General features: G+C 49.6%; 1 protein-coding gene across 1 annotated transcript in view; it reads right to left on the bottom strand.

The window, feature by feature from the left end:
• Nucleotides 1–15,666, bottom strand: part of ski (SKI proto-oncogene) — a 62,287-nt gene that overhangs the window by 14,908 nt on the left and 31,713 nt on the right. The window lies entirely within an intron of this gene.

Raw genomic sequence — 15,666 nt, 5'->3', positions numbered from 1 at the left:
TGCGGCTCTTGAAAGCATCACGTCTGCTCTCTGAAGGTGCATTTTACCATTTCACTAAGTCCTGTTTAACCCTTGTGCTATCTTAGGTGACCCCCCCCTTACATTGACGTGTCTAGTGGGTCTAGATGAGCCAACTCCCAATGTTACAGTGCCTAGGACAGTACAAGGGTTAAATATGGACATGGAAAGTGTAAACGCTGGTTGCTATGAAGATTACAGAGTGGAGACATTGTCCTGGGACTCCCACACTGAAACCTCTATGGCTCTGTGGACCCTGCGCCTGCATGGAGGCTGCAGTTTCCATCTGTTTCTCTGCAGCCTGGCTGGGAGGGGGCGTGTCCTCACAGAATCTGAAGTCTCTTCCTGAGAAACAACTCTGACACAAGCGTCACATAATCGTCACAGTCAGTCCTGAAAACACAGCCAGCACGTTTATTGCTTCTCAGTCATGTAAAGAATGCAGATGTACGGCATGTTTGACTCCAAGGCTGACCTGTAAAACTGTACACTGACTGGCTAATTGCCATTGAGAGCTGTGACACCGACACACCGGCGTTCACCGTCAGGACGAGGTTCGGTGATAGAACACGAGGTTTATTCACGAGGGCGGCATCGCAGACGCTTTCTTCTGTTTAACATGTTCTGCGTGGCTAAACTCGCCTCTGCTAAGTGGAAGCTCAGCTTCAGACACTGCTAAAGACAGTTAGTCCATCCCATAGTTCAGTGTGCCCCTAAAGCTAGAAGGAGTATCCATGACGACCGAGATTCCATCCCTTTTCATTTCAAATATTTATTTATTTACATCTAATTCTAGGAACTTTAACACAAAGAACAGAATTCCTTTCTCAGACATAAAAAGATATCTGAGCAGCTCTTCCCCTTAATGAGAGGCGATGCCAGAGGAAGAACAGAGACTCACAGTCGTTTTGACAACGATTTGATTCTTGTCATTTGTGCTTCTTGATCTGATTAATGGTTGATATTTGTTCATTTTAAACGATCTGATTCTCTGAGCTGAAATGGATCCAGATCATCTTCATCCAAACTTCCAGCAGTGAGACTCAGACAGAAATTATTGCTACTGAACAGTGAAGTTTTCCAGATTCTTGCATTTCTTCCAGATCATCAAGTGGAAATGAAATCTGTGTCCAAACAAACAAGTAAACTAGAATGAATGTCAAATCCACTCACATGTTAGTTTCCTAAAGTTCACCACTGTTGTTTTTCCACATCCAAAGAATCCAAAGGGAACATTCTTAGAACATTCTAGACACTGGATGGTCACATGACTTTATATATATATATATATTCGATCTTTCTTTTTCAAAAAGCAAATTCCAAAAGGAAGTAAAAGAATTTCCCCTTTGGTCATGACGCATGAGGAAAAGCCTCAGGACATGAGTTCATAGCAGACGACCCCCCCTTAACCTCACCATCGTCATTTTTGACGATGGCAGAAGACGGAAAGGTGGGCTTGTGTTTGCAGATGAAGTCATCTGTGCTCCTCTGTGCTGCAGGAGATCCCTGCTCTCTGCCTGCATGTCTGCATCACACAGCGGCTGGGGGCTGCAGCCTGTTTTCATGCCAAGCCCCTCCATGGCTGACTTGTTTTTCTCCTTAAGGAGCTAATGGTCTTTAGAAGCTTGAGTCTAAACTTTTCCAATGGGAGCGATCTTCTGTTCTGCTTCAGACACTGGGGGCCAACGTTTCATTAGCTGAAAGCCCCCCATCAAGCCCCTCAGAGGCGCCTAGCGACAAAGCAGTCAAGGAGCATAGAGCCACAAATTCCTCTGTCTGCTAGCTTGATCTAACCTGTCCCCCACCCCCAACCGCTTCAGCCCTGACCTCCTGAAGCAGACGATGAGTCTGAAGCGGCTGACCTGCAGGTGGGGGGGCGGGTCTTCACACGTTTGCTCTTTTGACGTTTCAGGCGCTGCAGGAGCAGAGCGGTGCTGTTGTTTTCTGGGTTAACTAGAGATGATGGGATTTGTCCTACATATCACTGCAGCAAAGCAGGGCTGGAGGGCTACAGTCAAGCCCCCCCCCCGCACAGAGCTGGCTGGGGCATGTCTGTGTGCCACGTGCCAGCCCTCGTCTCGTGGACTGCCTGCTGCCAACACTGCGGTTCTCCAGCAGGCCCAGATTCGGTCCCCAGAAACCTGGATGACAGAAAGCATGGGGGGGGGGGGTAGCAGAGCTGGCAGCTGAGCATGCAAGGCCTGAGCAGTGGGGGCTTGTGGGACATAAAAACCAGCATATGAAGGTGAGTGAGCAAAGAAGAACACAGGCGGGTTAGTTAGGAATTCCCGTGTAAACAGAGTCAGCTGTGTCTGTCTTGGGGGGCCACAGGCTGGCTTCAGCGGGTGTGAACATCAGACATGTTGTCACTTCTCTGTAATCTGTCCCACACACGGGAGACCCTGACTAGGGGCAGAGGGAGACACTTTTATGGCAGAGCTGCACTGATAACAGCAAACCTTCCTGCTAATGATAAACCCAGCTGCAGCCCCCTCCCACATCATGGGCTGGACAGGAAGTCCCCCTCCCACGATAAAGATCAGCAAAGGTGTGTCAGGCTGCACCTTCAGCATTCCCCAGATTCGGTTCTGGTCTGACTTCTAGCCCAGGTGTCATTTCAACGTCTGAGGCTCCTCATCTCACACGCAGTGGTCACAAGTTTCCCTGCATGAGAAAAGCATCATGGGACAGCTCCCCCCATGAGTGAGCACGTGTCTGGGTGTACATCTGTGTAAGAAACGGCCGTGGCAGACACAGGATGGGTGGGGTCTACCTCCTGAAATGTGTCACAGCTGAAGCTTCCTGTGTCTGTGGGGCGTCGACCCGGCAGAACTGAGACGTCAGGCTTCGGTTAAAGGTCCAAATACAATTTAGGGATTTAGAAGCTGAGAAAATCTGTTCTGTTCTTCCGGTCGGGAACGAGGCGTGTAACCGGGTTTTGAAGGTCAGAGCCGAGGAGCCGCTTTTCGACCTCCATAAAACAGAACCTCAGCAAGAGCCACTGGAGGTCAAAGTCAAGTGAACAAAACCGCAGGTTCACAACCTTCAGTGAAGCAGAAAAGTCTCAGCTGAAGTGAGACAGACGTTACGCCATCCTAAAACTTCTGCTTTCATACTGAAGAAGACACCAAGCTCTAAAGGAGTCTGCAGATGACCCGGTCCTGATCAGCAGAATTCCCAACATGATCCCTTTTATGCAGCTGGAGACCTGCTGGAGCCCGGCAGAACTGGTCCCAGCACTTAGGTCTTAATTGAGTGGTTTTTGGGGGCGTAAAGGGCTTGGAGCACGTGGCCCCTCCCCACTGTATCACAAACTGATCAGTGCTGAAAACAGGAGAGCCACCAAATCCTGTGAGCTTGAAGCGGAGCTGCAGAGCTGACAGACTGCCTCAGCTGAGCGGACGCTCAATCTCTTCTTGATGCTATCTGTCGTTTTCTGTCAGCCACGCCGCAACCGCGCTTCCTTTTTCTACCACTCCCTCCCTGGTTATGAAAGCCTCCACCCGCCCCTCCACCCTGCTCTCTGCTGTCTGAGAGTGCTTCCGGTGAGGCACATCACAGGATGTTCTCTCCTCTGGGGGAGAAAAACAGCCGGCAGAATGGGTGCGATTCTGCATTAGGCTACAGAGTCAGGAGTGTGTGATGATGGTTCTGACTGAGTGGACCTGGTGCTGCTTCTGATCTTAATCTGGTACAGAGACTGGAACATGTCCCTGCTATGACAGGAACCAGATTAATCTGATCTGGGTTCATGAAAAGGATCCTCACACGGCAGTGGTGTACCGCAGGGCTCTGTGCTCGGTCTAATCCTGTTTGGTCTTTGCCTGCTTCCTTTAGCTAACAGGATTATTAGGCAGCACAGCAAACACCTCTACTGTTCAGTGACAGTCAGATGATTTAAAAACACTAATGCAAACCTACTGGAAACGCGTGAGGCAGAGCTCGTCTGCTAACCCTGAGCACAGAAACATCACTGGAGATGTTTGAGTCATGGCTTCTGGACTTACAGTCTGGACTTAATGGCTCCTCCTGCTGCAACGTTTCGCCATGAGAAGGTATTAAGTCCAAAAGCCAACGTCCCGTCATCATTACAGATGATCCAATTGGGTTCAGATGATTTTTACAGAAAGGAAACTGTCTCAACTGAAAAATATTCAAATATAGGGACCAACACAATGTTTCTGAAACCAGGAAACTAGTGGCTACCCGCTGAACTGACCTGGCTCCAGTTAGTTTGGTTTTCAATGGGCCTCAGTGTTGGCCTGAGTAAAACTGGAAGGGCAAACGTTTCCATGACAACTGAACTCCGAAGTCTCTGACTCAAGCTGCTTTCTGCATCGGACCGTGTGCTGTCTGGGTTTGGCCGCTGTGGTGATCCGCAGCAGGAGAACCGCCCGCCACTGACCTCCAGGTGAAAAGGGTCCAGCTCCCAAAGATGCCTATAGAGTTCAATAAAGTTCTGGCAGATTTTGAGTGTTGACAAATTATTAGCTATTGTTGCAAATAATTATCTTGTAAATAGAGAGCCTACCAGAACCCCCCCCCCCCCCCCCCCCCAACACACACACACACCCAGAATGATCTGCTGTCTGGAAGCGAGGTTCTGGTTTTGCGTGTGAGGTGTGAAGTATACGTGACTGTGGCAGCAAAACAAACAAAGGTAATGCCGCCAAACTGGTTACACGACTAAACAGTTGCTGAAAAGGTCAGACAACCTGTTTTCTTTGCTCTTTCTTCACTGGGGAGGGTGAATGAAGCCCCACCCTGCCTGTGACCTGACTTTGGCCTTCCTGCGTGTCTTGCAGAGGGGCCCCTCGCAGTGCAAAGGGAGGGGCCCTTCCTGGAGACAGAGGAGTCTCTGCCCACAGAAGCCTGCACAGGATGGAGGAGAGCGGTTCTGCCGGGCCGCAGCCACAGCTCAGATTCCTCCGCTGAGTGTTTGTGGGGCAGAGAACAATGGCGCCTCTGTCTTCCTGAGGCAAACACCAGGAGGTCCTCTGGAGGCCCAGAGGAGCGGCCCGAGCGATGAGCCCACCCCACCCCACCCGAAGCGGTCCTCTAGTGTGAACCTGTGGAGGCTCTCCAGGCAGGGGGGGGGGGGCAGAGTAAGACGGTACACCCACCTGAACCCCCACCCAAACAATGAAAGACGCAAGCAGCTGCATCCTATAAAACTCCTCACCCCCCAATTCCAAACACCTCCCGGTGTTTTCCCAGAAAGTCCGCCTGGCTTTGGAAACATGATGTTGCAAAATCTTACTGCAAAAGTCCCCCCCCCACCCCCTTCATGGCAGCAGCTTCCTGGAAGTCAGCAGCACAGGCGGTCAGAGGCCAAAGGCTGCTGGGTAAAAACAACTGAACCCGGACGGCGTTCAGGGCCGCCGATGTGCGTCACACCAACAACAGAAGTAAAGACGGTGTGGCATCAAACAGCTGAGCGGGCCTGGCGTTCGGCTGTGTGAGGGACACTCGGTGTCCTCCTCGAGGACGGTCCTGAAGGCGCTACAGTGAGAGACGGCCGTGCAGCAGAAGGCCGGCCTCCTCTCCAAAAACATCCCCTTCAGCCGCTGATGTGCACGAAAAGACCCAGCGCAGCAACTGTGGTGTCAATCTTCCTGCAGCACAGGCTTTACCACAGCTGCCTGTCCTTCACTCCAGCAGACTCGCAGAAGGAGTGGGGGTGGGGGGATCAGGGACGTCTAGGGGGGGGGTCCTCCATTTCCTTTCGCCAAAATTTGCTTTGGCAACTCCTTCCGTGGGAAAAAGGAGAGACTGGCCCTCTTCGGAGCTATGATCGGTGGGGCGAGAAGACGGAAAGCTGGACATGGACGTGGGGGTGGGGGTGGGGGGTAAATAAATAGGGCTGGTTATTTTCTATCTTGTTCTTGATCAAATGCAGCCAAACATCGCCGAACATCAAAGCACGGCTTCAAAACGGGCTCTGTGGTTGGTGGATTTTAGGCAAAACAAGCTTTTGCCAAATGACCCAACATGTCTGCAGCTCAGTAAGCTGCAGCTCTTCTGTGTTCGGGGGGGGGGGGGGTGCAGGTTCTGCTCCAGAGCTGCGGGTTTGCACAGAGGAGCAGGAATCTGCTGATGAGCCGTTTTCCTGCTCCGTGCAGGGAGCCGTCCAGAGGAGGCCAGATGTGAATGACGGCGAGGGAGGGGGGCAGAGCGGGAATGTGGGCCACATTTCTGCTGGATGCACATCGAGCCTCAGGGCCCACGTGTCGGTGAAAGGGTTAAGTCGCGTGGCTAAGCAAAGGCAAAAATAGCACATGCACGCATGCACTGGATGTTTCAGCCCCCAGAAACACTTGCAGGACTCTGCATCACCAGCAGACGTGTTTCCGGTCCAGATCCAAGTCCAGACTGAAGATCGTGGATTCTGTCATAAAAAAACAAACATCTGTTTGAAACGGGTCACATCTGGAACGAGCTGAAGAATTCAAAGCCACCTCTTTCAGGTGCAGTGTGTGACAGGAGAAAAGTGTGCATCATCTGCCCTTAAACTGGCACTTTGCCGTGCACGGATCCACCTGACAGGAGGATATGGGGGGGGTTGGAGGCAAGGGTGGGGGCTTAACAGTCCAATCCAGTCTCATCTTACGCCTGCTAAAGCCGGCTCATCTCCTGTCTCAGTGACTGGGACGGACCACCAATTACAGTTTAAGCTCTCTCTAGCTGGCTGACACCTGGGACAGGAGGTGGGGGGGGTCGAGGCGTTGAATCCATCAGCCATCACAGACTGCTTCAGCCTGAGCGGTCTGCAGGGAGCGGTGTTCGATACCTGCCACCATGAATTATAGATGCCAGTGCAGCATGTCGGGCTCTGGTCCGCCTGCAGGACGAGGCTCTCCTGGCCCCGGTCATGTGACAAGGACCAGTCGAATGAGAGGGAAGCCAGCGTTTCTGCTGCAGAACATCAAGTCTCAGGCCCGATGCTCTCTGCAGAACCAACCTGGTTTCCTCAGCCAGAAAAATGCCTAATTGATAAGACCCGATGCTGATGCAGCGCCAGAGAAAGGCTCCGCCTTCAGACCTCAGGAACCGTCTTAAATCTTGTCTCTTGTAAGCGGTTTGCCACATAAGTATTGATCTCTGTAAAGCAGTGTGAACCTGGACACTTTAGTGCTGACTAAACTCTCTCAAGCAGTTGGTGTCTGTGTGGCAGCATTGGGTCAGCCTCTCGGCTGTTTCAGACGCCCCTCTCTGCACGGGCCGCCGTCTGAGTGACGGCCCCGCCTGCTGCTTAGACAAACCGCCAAGCACACTGGGCCCTCACAGGCCGGACAGCGGCTCACTGTGTGCAGCACAAATGGCAGCTGTATCCATTGACGGGCGTGTTTGTTTCGGTGGCGTGTTAAGTGGGCCGACTGCGGCCGAGCTAATGCATCAGCAGACGCATGGGGTCAACGCCAGGAGCCCGTCATCTGAGTGCAGAAACAGCCTCTTCCACTTTCACGCCTGCTGGGACGGAGCTGCGGTCTCTGAGAGCCATTAGCAGGAGAAAACCAGGCTGCATATACGAGCACGGAGACCAGAACCAGAACCAGGACCTCTTGTGGTTTAGGGTGCCTTCATCTCTGGAGTTTGATCCAGACCACAGGTAGCAGTTTCTTTTAGTTTGGACTCTGCTGAGATGAGCAGGGATGAACCAAAAACTGATACGGACCAAAGTTCTAACAGCTGCTCCTTTAAGTCGCTATTGTCCCAAACAAGCTCCCTCCAGGGCACAAAGAAGCAGGAACTAATCCAGCTTCTCCTCTGGTTCTCCTTTAAGAAGCTCCTGCAGTTCCTCACTACACCTCCTTCACCCAGGAGCAGATGATTCCTGCTTCTTCAGATTCATCTGTGGATGTTTGTTCTCCTCTCCTCCCTTTGGTTCTGCTCCTCTCCTCCATCACACGAAACCACCTCTGGATCAGAGCAGGACCAGAACGGAATCAGAACAGGACTGGAATTAGAGGGAGTGCTTCCTGGTAGCACAGTGGTGAATGATGTTGCTGAAGAACTTTTTCTTTCTTCGGAGTAAATGAAGGTTTCAGATGGTTTGAACATGAGAGCAGAACTGCACAGAAAGGTTAAAAATATTTATACAGTTTTGTCCTTAGCTGATCAAATCTCCTTTTATGTTTAGAACAGACACAATTGTAATCTGACATACTTGTGTTTTGACACATTGTGGGCGTGGCCAGCAGAACCCTTGTTGGTCATCTGAACTCGTTCAGAGAAGCAGATTTCTTTAGAGAGAATGCGGATCCAGGTGAGGCCTTTCCTGACGTGTTAACCAAATAACCAAATGTGCCTCCCTGCACATGCAACCATGCTGCAGTCCTGCAGCTGTCGGAGCAGCTGAATGCTGCCCCCCGCCCCCTGCCCCCTTTAAATGCTGCAGGAGCATCATCAGAGCAGACAGGACGCATTAACAGCACTTGTCAGCGGCTCACCTCCACCGCTCTGCTCCTGCTGAGCAGCTGCTTTAGCTTTGGAGCCTGTGGCCATTTCCCAGCGTGTCACATTTTTATTTCCTGACCACAGAGGCGACGGACCGACCGTGCAAACATGTGAGTGGAAGCAGGCCAGACAGGAAGTTAGCAAAAACTGAAAAAGATGAGTGTTTCAGACAGACATTAGGTCAAGCCCTTCCAGCCTAAGTGCTTCATACGGGGACTCGTGGAAGAAAAAGGCAGACGGCAGCCGTGTTCCAGTAATGCTGCAACAGGAAACTCTGGCCATTACAAGTCATTAACTGGCAGCCCGGAGTTCCAGCTAACACTTGAAAGAGCAAAGCCTCAGGGAGCGACAGGAGAGCATGGTATGCTCCATCTGCTCCCATCAAGGTATTTCAGGTCGGGGGAACATGAACGTCCAGAAAAAGTCCCAAAACTGTCACTCTGTTTCCCTGAGAAGTGTGAGACTCGCCATGAAGACGCGCATGAATAAGCTGAGAAAATGTCTGGGTGTCTGTGGGCTCTGTGTCTGCAGAGCCGCCATCAGTGTGTGAATGTGTGTGTGCCTGGGTGAATGGGACTGTGACTGTAAGGCACTTTGGGCCTTGGAAAGAAGGTAGAAAGCGCTATATAAGTAGACGCCATCTACCATTTCTAATGGTCTGGGTTGTTAGTGAGCACTCCAGTTGCTCTGTGATGGGAATGTTCTCGACAGCTTTCAGACACTTGGCACTAATGATGTTCTGCATGCCCTTCGGCCAGCTGGGAGTCTGTTTTTCTCCGTCTTTCTCTCATCAGTCTGTTCAACCAGTTCACCTGCAGCGACACAAACTTGTGGAGACACGCCAGCTCAGCCAGACCGCTGCCGCTCGCCACAGAAAGCCTCCATTATTAATGTGCTGGAAAGGAGGGATGAACAAGAGCTTCAGAATCGCTCGTGCAGCCATGTTTCTGCGTTACCTTTAAGATGAATTCATATGTCAATTCCACAACTAATGTAGTCAGATTGCTTCGGGGGAGGGAAACTGTTAAAAAGTTTTTATAAAGCATGCGGGGGGCATGCTTTATAAAAACTTTTTAACAATATTGTTTTCTCATTTTGTGATGAAGATTTTCATGCAACATTTCTGTGCTGTTTTTCATCTCAACTGCATCCATTATTGCAATGAGTGAAAAGTTTTTTTGTACTGAACTCAGTCCTGCTACATGGTAGTTTGATGGTTAGTGTGAGGAAGTACACAGAGATCTGTGTACTCTGTGTAATCTGTAGCATTCTCATTTATTCTTTTATTAAAATGCACTTCAGATGTTGCATTCTACAAGCAAACTTCACTGAGTTAGCTGTGACTGCCTTCGCTGGCGTTGGAGTTAGGATAGCAGGGTAGTTTGTGAAACTACAGTCGAAGTAGGTTCTGAGGCGCATTTTTATCCCACTAACTTCAAACAGTTGCCATGGCAACAGTTTACAGGAGGCAGGGTTGTTACTCTTGGAGGCCTGTACTGTAAGAGTACAAAAAGTGTAAAAATGGAGCTTAAAGTTAAAATTGTTGAGTGTAAATTTGTAACTTTGGATATAAAAGTGGTGGCAGGGACCAGAATAATCCAATCATATCATTTTAAATATTCATCTGAAATGCACAGAGGCAGTCAGAGTAATGTTATCAAAGAAACTGACAAACATTGACTGCCTTAAAAACCAGAAGTTTTCTTGCTTTTGTTAAGGTAAATATTTTTGGACAGATGTGCATTCAGACCGTCCACACTTGTGAGCAGGCATTGCTTTTTGTGGAATTGAAGCTTAGATGGAGTCCTGACCGTAGGAGAACAGAGACAGATCTATGGTAAACCCTTCAGCAGCGAGGCCTGCAGGCGGCCAAGGCTCGGTTTGAGGCAGACAGGAGCAACCAATCAATGAGGCTTATTGTAAATCAATGCTCAGCCAATTCATTTGCCCTGATAGCATCACAATAATGACGTGTGGTCATAAAATGGTAATCAGGCCTTTGGCTGCGGGTTGGGTGTTGGAAAAAGTTGCAGCAGAAAGGAACCCCTCCCAAAGGGAAGCTCTGACAACTTAGTGCGCTGGAAGTATTTGCTCTGTCTCTAGTGTTTCTGCTCATGTCAGGCAGCTTCATTTTAATCCCAGAGACAGCAGCAGATGGCCGGATGAGCAGATTAGGATCTCAACTAAGCAACCCAAACAGACCCGTGGAAGTCGGTCAGAGCAGCCGGGACAAACACTGCTCAGATTTAAGACAGAACTCAAAATGGCTGCTTTGCTTAGATGTCTAGGTCAACGTTGCAGTCAAAGACTCCCAAAACATCTGGATTTATCTTTTCCACTCCTACTGGTCTAATCTGTGGTCTGAAGCCACAGTGTACATCTGCATGATCAGACTCTCAATGATCTCTCTGGACTCGGTTGAACTCACAGCCGGGATTCCGCTTCTTACAGACGTCCATCACTAACTGACCAACACCTTTTCTGCAAATGAGGGCGTTTCTGCATTGCTGGTCAAATCAAAGAAAGGTGGCACTTTTCAGAGAGCAGAGCTCCAGACCAACAATCTGGACCATTAATGTTCCAAAATATCCAGAACGGAATATTTTCACATGGGTGGAATGCTCTGTGGTCTCCCTTTTGACCCCCCCCCCCATATGGACGAGTCATCCAAAGGGCAGGGTGATCAGGGTGAAGTTAGGGTTGTTTTACGCTCCAGCAGGAGAGGATGCCGGTGTCTGTTGGAGGAGTTCACCCAGAGGTGAACAAACAGGCCCCGCCATAAACACGTCTGAAGTTTATAGCCACTATTTGGGTTTGTTGTTCCACCGCATTCTGGGGGGTGGGGGGGGGGAGGAAAAAGCCACAACAAGAAAAGCAGCAACACCATAAAAAGGCCAGTTAGATGTGTGTGTGAGACATGCGGCTCACACAGAATCTGGTTCTGAGAGCCCGTGAGAAAGGTGGTGGTTGGGGGGACAAGACAAATGATGGCAGTGAAACGCTCCTGCTCTGCTGAGTTTTGCAGTTCTGTTGGACTTGGCGAGGTCATGTCGGCTAAGGTGCCCCCCACCCTGCAGTACAACCCCCGTAATGGGAAATGACAGTTGAGCTTGCTGCTCAGCTGTCATTTGTTCTTAGTGAAGTGGTGGAGGATAAAGTCGGCGCTGCATGAAAGTGAACCCAGCTTTAAAGATGGAACCAAAATTCACAAGTAAACTGAAATTGTGGTTATTGGTCACTTGAAATGACTCTACAGGTGACTTTAAATACCTAATGGCTGCCATTGGGGAGTCCAACTCCACTGTGAGGAGCCGTAAATCACAAAAAAACACACACTTTATGAGTTTCTTTGTTGACAGGAGCCTCTATCCTCCTGTCAGGAGCCCACCTGAAGGATGCTTGAAGGTGGGATGGAGCGGTCGACTTAAACGAAGCTGAACTTCAAACAGCCACAAGTTGGATCTTGATTGTGATTGCTGATGATTTCTCAAAGATCCCTGAGGTCCTACTTTGATATCTCACGTCTTTGAGCTGAGTCATCTTAGAGAAAGCTTCACCCAGCTATGAGCTTATGAGCAGGTGATGAAAGCTAAACCAAACTTGAAGTTTGAGTGCAGGGGAACATTCATAATTCTTGAACCAACTTTATAGTTGTCACAGCAAACCAGAAGAGCTGCTGTGTTTGCATGTGGATGTGTGTGAGCGAGGCGCTCTTCCAGCTTTTTCCTCTTCAGGGGCTGGAACGTCAGATGGGCTGCTGCCTCATCAATCACGGTTTGTTTGGTAGGATGTGTTAACTGCCATGTCTTTGCTAGGAGCTACACACTGCCTCACCGGCACATCTGGGCCAGCAGCCATGCCCTCGCAGCCAGCAGACAGCTCTGAAGTCACGGTCCATTAAATCAGGAATGCCCCTGGACTGTCTCAGGTCTGCAAACAGCACGCACACGCGTCTGACTGACTGACAGGATGCCTCCTCGTCTGATCAGACACACGGCGAGAAGGTAGGTGCTTTTGAGGAATAGTTAGTCTGGTTTTCTAAATGAGCAGGGAGGTTTTCTGTCAGGCTAACAGTTGAGATTTGAACTGCTGCAATTTCAAAAATGATGAGCATTTGCATATTTTGCCAGACCTGCTCTGCAGCAATGCTCAGGGGTTTGAACAGGCCTGAACTGTTTCAGAAGAAATGATGGATCTGCAGGAATGCAGCCTGACACTCCACTTTGAAGGTCTGCTTCCCTGATTCACCACAAATCAAGCTCAGCTTCAAAGAACAAGAATGATTTCATCCTCTGAGCTTGCACAGAATTCAGTCCAGCTAAAGAGAAGGTGCTGTCATAGACAGACAACAACAAAACCTCCAGCTTTGATGGTGCAAACCCAGACGTCATGGCAGCCAGGAAACCACCACTTCAATGGAGGAAGGCAGACTAAACTGTTGATAGAGACCGGTGCAACAGATCCTCTATGACCTTTGTCACCTGACACACACCCCCACGTGCTGGGGCGGGGGGCAGCTCAGGGCTGGAATCACGGTGACCTACCAGAACTGTGATGAACACTGCTGTTGTTTTTGGTCAGAGTGACATCTGCTCGCCTGCAGATTTGGCCGTGTTCTCCGTGTGTGAGCGTGTGTGTGCGCGTCTGTGTGTGCACGTCTGTGCGGGAAAGTGCACATGTGAATGTGTGTGTGTGTGTGGGGGGGTGTTAGTTGCACATACACATCAATATTATGAGTGGAAGGGCACAGAGACTACAGATGACTCAACCCGCCTATTTGCAGACCAGCAGCACTCAGGAACTGTAAATAAGAGTGAGTGTGCACGTGAGAGTGCATGTGCACGTGAGCGTGAAAGCTCCAGTGTGCACTTCCATGGCTGTGCGTCTTACGCCGAGGTTAAAGTTGTTTCAGGACGATTAACTGACCCTGGCTGGTTCTGTTTGGCTGAAGCTGGTTCTGCTCAGACTGGGTTCCACTGCTGAAGTTTACCAAGATCTGTGCTCGTAAATGTGTTCCTGTTGTTTTTTTTAAAACCCTTGTGCTATCTTAGATGACCCCCCCCCCCCCCCCTTCCATTGACGTGTTCTCCCTACCATGACAAAGGTGGATAAAGGTGGAAAGATTTCATGTAATCCATGGACACCAGTGAAGATCACAAATCATTGAAGAAAAAAGGTTCAGAGCTCTGTCTAGTGGGTCTAGATGACCCCACTCCCAATGTTAAAGTGCCTAGGAAAGCACAAGGGTTACAAGCAGCAGGCGTTGGTTTGTAACTTGTACTTCAAAAAAGTTTGTAAATGTGTAGTCTAAGTGGTTACCGTGTTAGCTAACGAGCAGCTAGAGAGGCGTGTTGGATGGCGTGATGAGCTGCCAGGCACAGCGGGTTGTCGGCTCATTTTTGTTGCTCTTTAGAGACACACTGCTCAATAATCCCAGGAGTCAGGCGGGAGTTTTAATTACAGAAAAACATTGTATGATCGTAGACAGTTGTGACCATTCGGCTGCATTAAGACGATACTCTGATAAATTACGGCTCTTCCAGGCAAAGATGGAATTTCATAAATTTACCATCTACACTTCAAATTTGAGTTTGCTTCAAGGCGCAACATGACAGGAACCCAGAACATGAAACCAAGCAAAAGAAGAAATTGTTGTTAATTTTCACATCCAGGTCCTTCTAGTGAGGCAGCATTGTTTCAACTGGAATGATTCAGTGATGTAAACGGGCCTCTACACACTTTGAAAAACGTCCCCAGTGTCAGACTCAAACTGGACTCCACCAAGACAGACAGACCAGAAGCTGATTCTTACTGAAAAAAAAACAGGGCAAGCAAGTATGAACACACAAGCACACACACACAGATGCACAAGCATGCGTGTGCGGGCACAGTCTGAGTGTGGGAGTGCTTCTATTATTGCAGGTGAGCTGCATACCAAAGGCTAAGCTGCAGAAAGATGTAATGATAACAGACATGCAGGTACTTGTATGACACAAACACACGCACGCACACACACACACGCACACACACAAACATACACACACCAATCAGGGAAATGGCAGAGTTGCAGCAGCAGCCTTGCTCTCTGTTGACCTTTCGCTCATTTTAATCTGCTAAAATAAAACGCATCAAACCATCGGTGACTCACGCAAACACACCTCATCTCGTCTGCACACACAATCACTCACATGTCAGCGTGCGCTAATGCACCTCATCTTTCAGTGGACGGGAGGAAGCAGCAATGAAATGTGGATCAGACGCCACGGCAGACTCTCAGAGAAAAGGCAAAACCAAAACTCACCACGCTGATCAAACTGGGTTCAGCTTCACACGTCAGGGAACTGTCTAAACATGCCCCCCCCCAGCAGCATCAATGCAGCTCTTCGGATGACTGTCAGAGCAGTGGAGGAACTGGATCACTGTTCAGCTGTGGAAGTCTACAACCTGAGCTCATGAACTGATGGGGGACCCCCTTGCCCCATACCATCATACTACCACCACGTTTAACTGTTGCTTTGATGTCCTACTTTTTGATGTGGCGTGGAGTTTTTGTTTGACACTAGAAGTAACAGGACACACGCCTTCAGGACATTTGTTCCCAGAAAATCAGCTTTCCTTGTTTCCTTTAACCGTGTGGTAAAAAGGAACAACATCAAATGTTGAGAATGGAAGGTTTCTGCACAGGTGAGCTGTTGGTGACATCCATGAAACTGGAGGATCCTTTTTCTTCGCCTAAATCAGAGTTGAGCGGTGTTGGCGGGTGCACGGCGGCAGTGTGTTGACGTGTACGCCTGTTCTGAGGTCAGCTCCTGGAAAAACCGGGTGGAAAAAGTTCCGACAGGGACGGCGCTTTCTGTCTGTTGGCCTCACTGCCCGAGAACCCACACCATCTTGAATTCTTGGAGTCAAATTTCCAGTCCCCCACCCCCCCACTGAGGCCAATGTATACACACACAGATTTTATTTTGCCTTGCACAACTCTGAGTCTGGCATGGCTCGTGTTTTTCTCCATAGAAACCGACATAACAGTCCAGCAGAGCCAAGTTCAAGCCCAGCAAATAAAATCCATCATTTAGTTGGCGTGTGCAAAAGCCCCCCTCCCCCCATTTATCTGCACAAAGCCCTCACACCTATTTGAGTTCTGCTCCATCTGCAAAGGCTGTGTCTTATAAACCCATTTTGGTGCTGCAG

Source organism: Oryzias latipes, chromosome 7, assembly GCF_002234675.1.
Source record: "Oryzias latipes chromosome 7, ASM223467v1".
NCBI classification, from domain to species: domain Eukaryota; kingdom Metazoa; phylum Chordata; class Actinopteri; order Beloniformes; family Adrianichthyidae; genus Oryzias; species Oryzias latipes.
This window is presented reverse-complemented; position numbering and strand designations above follow the sequence as displayed.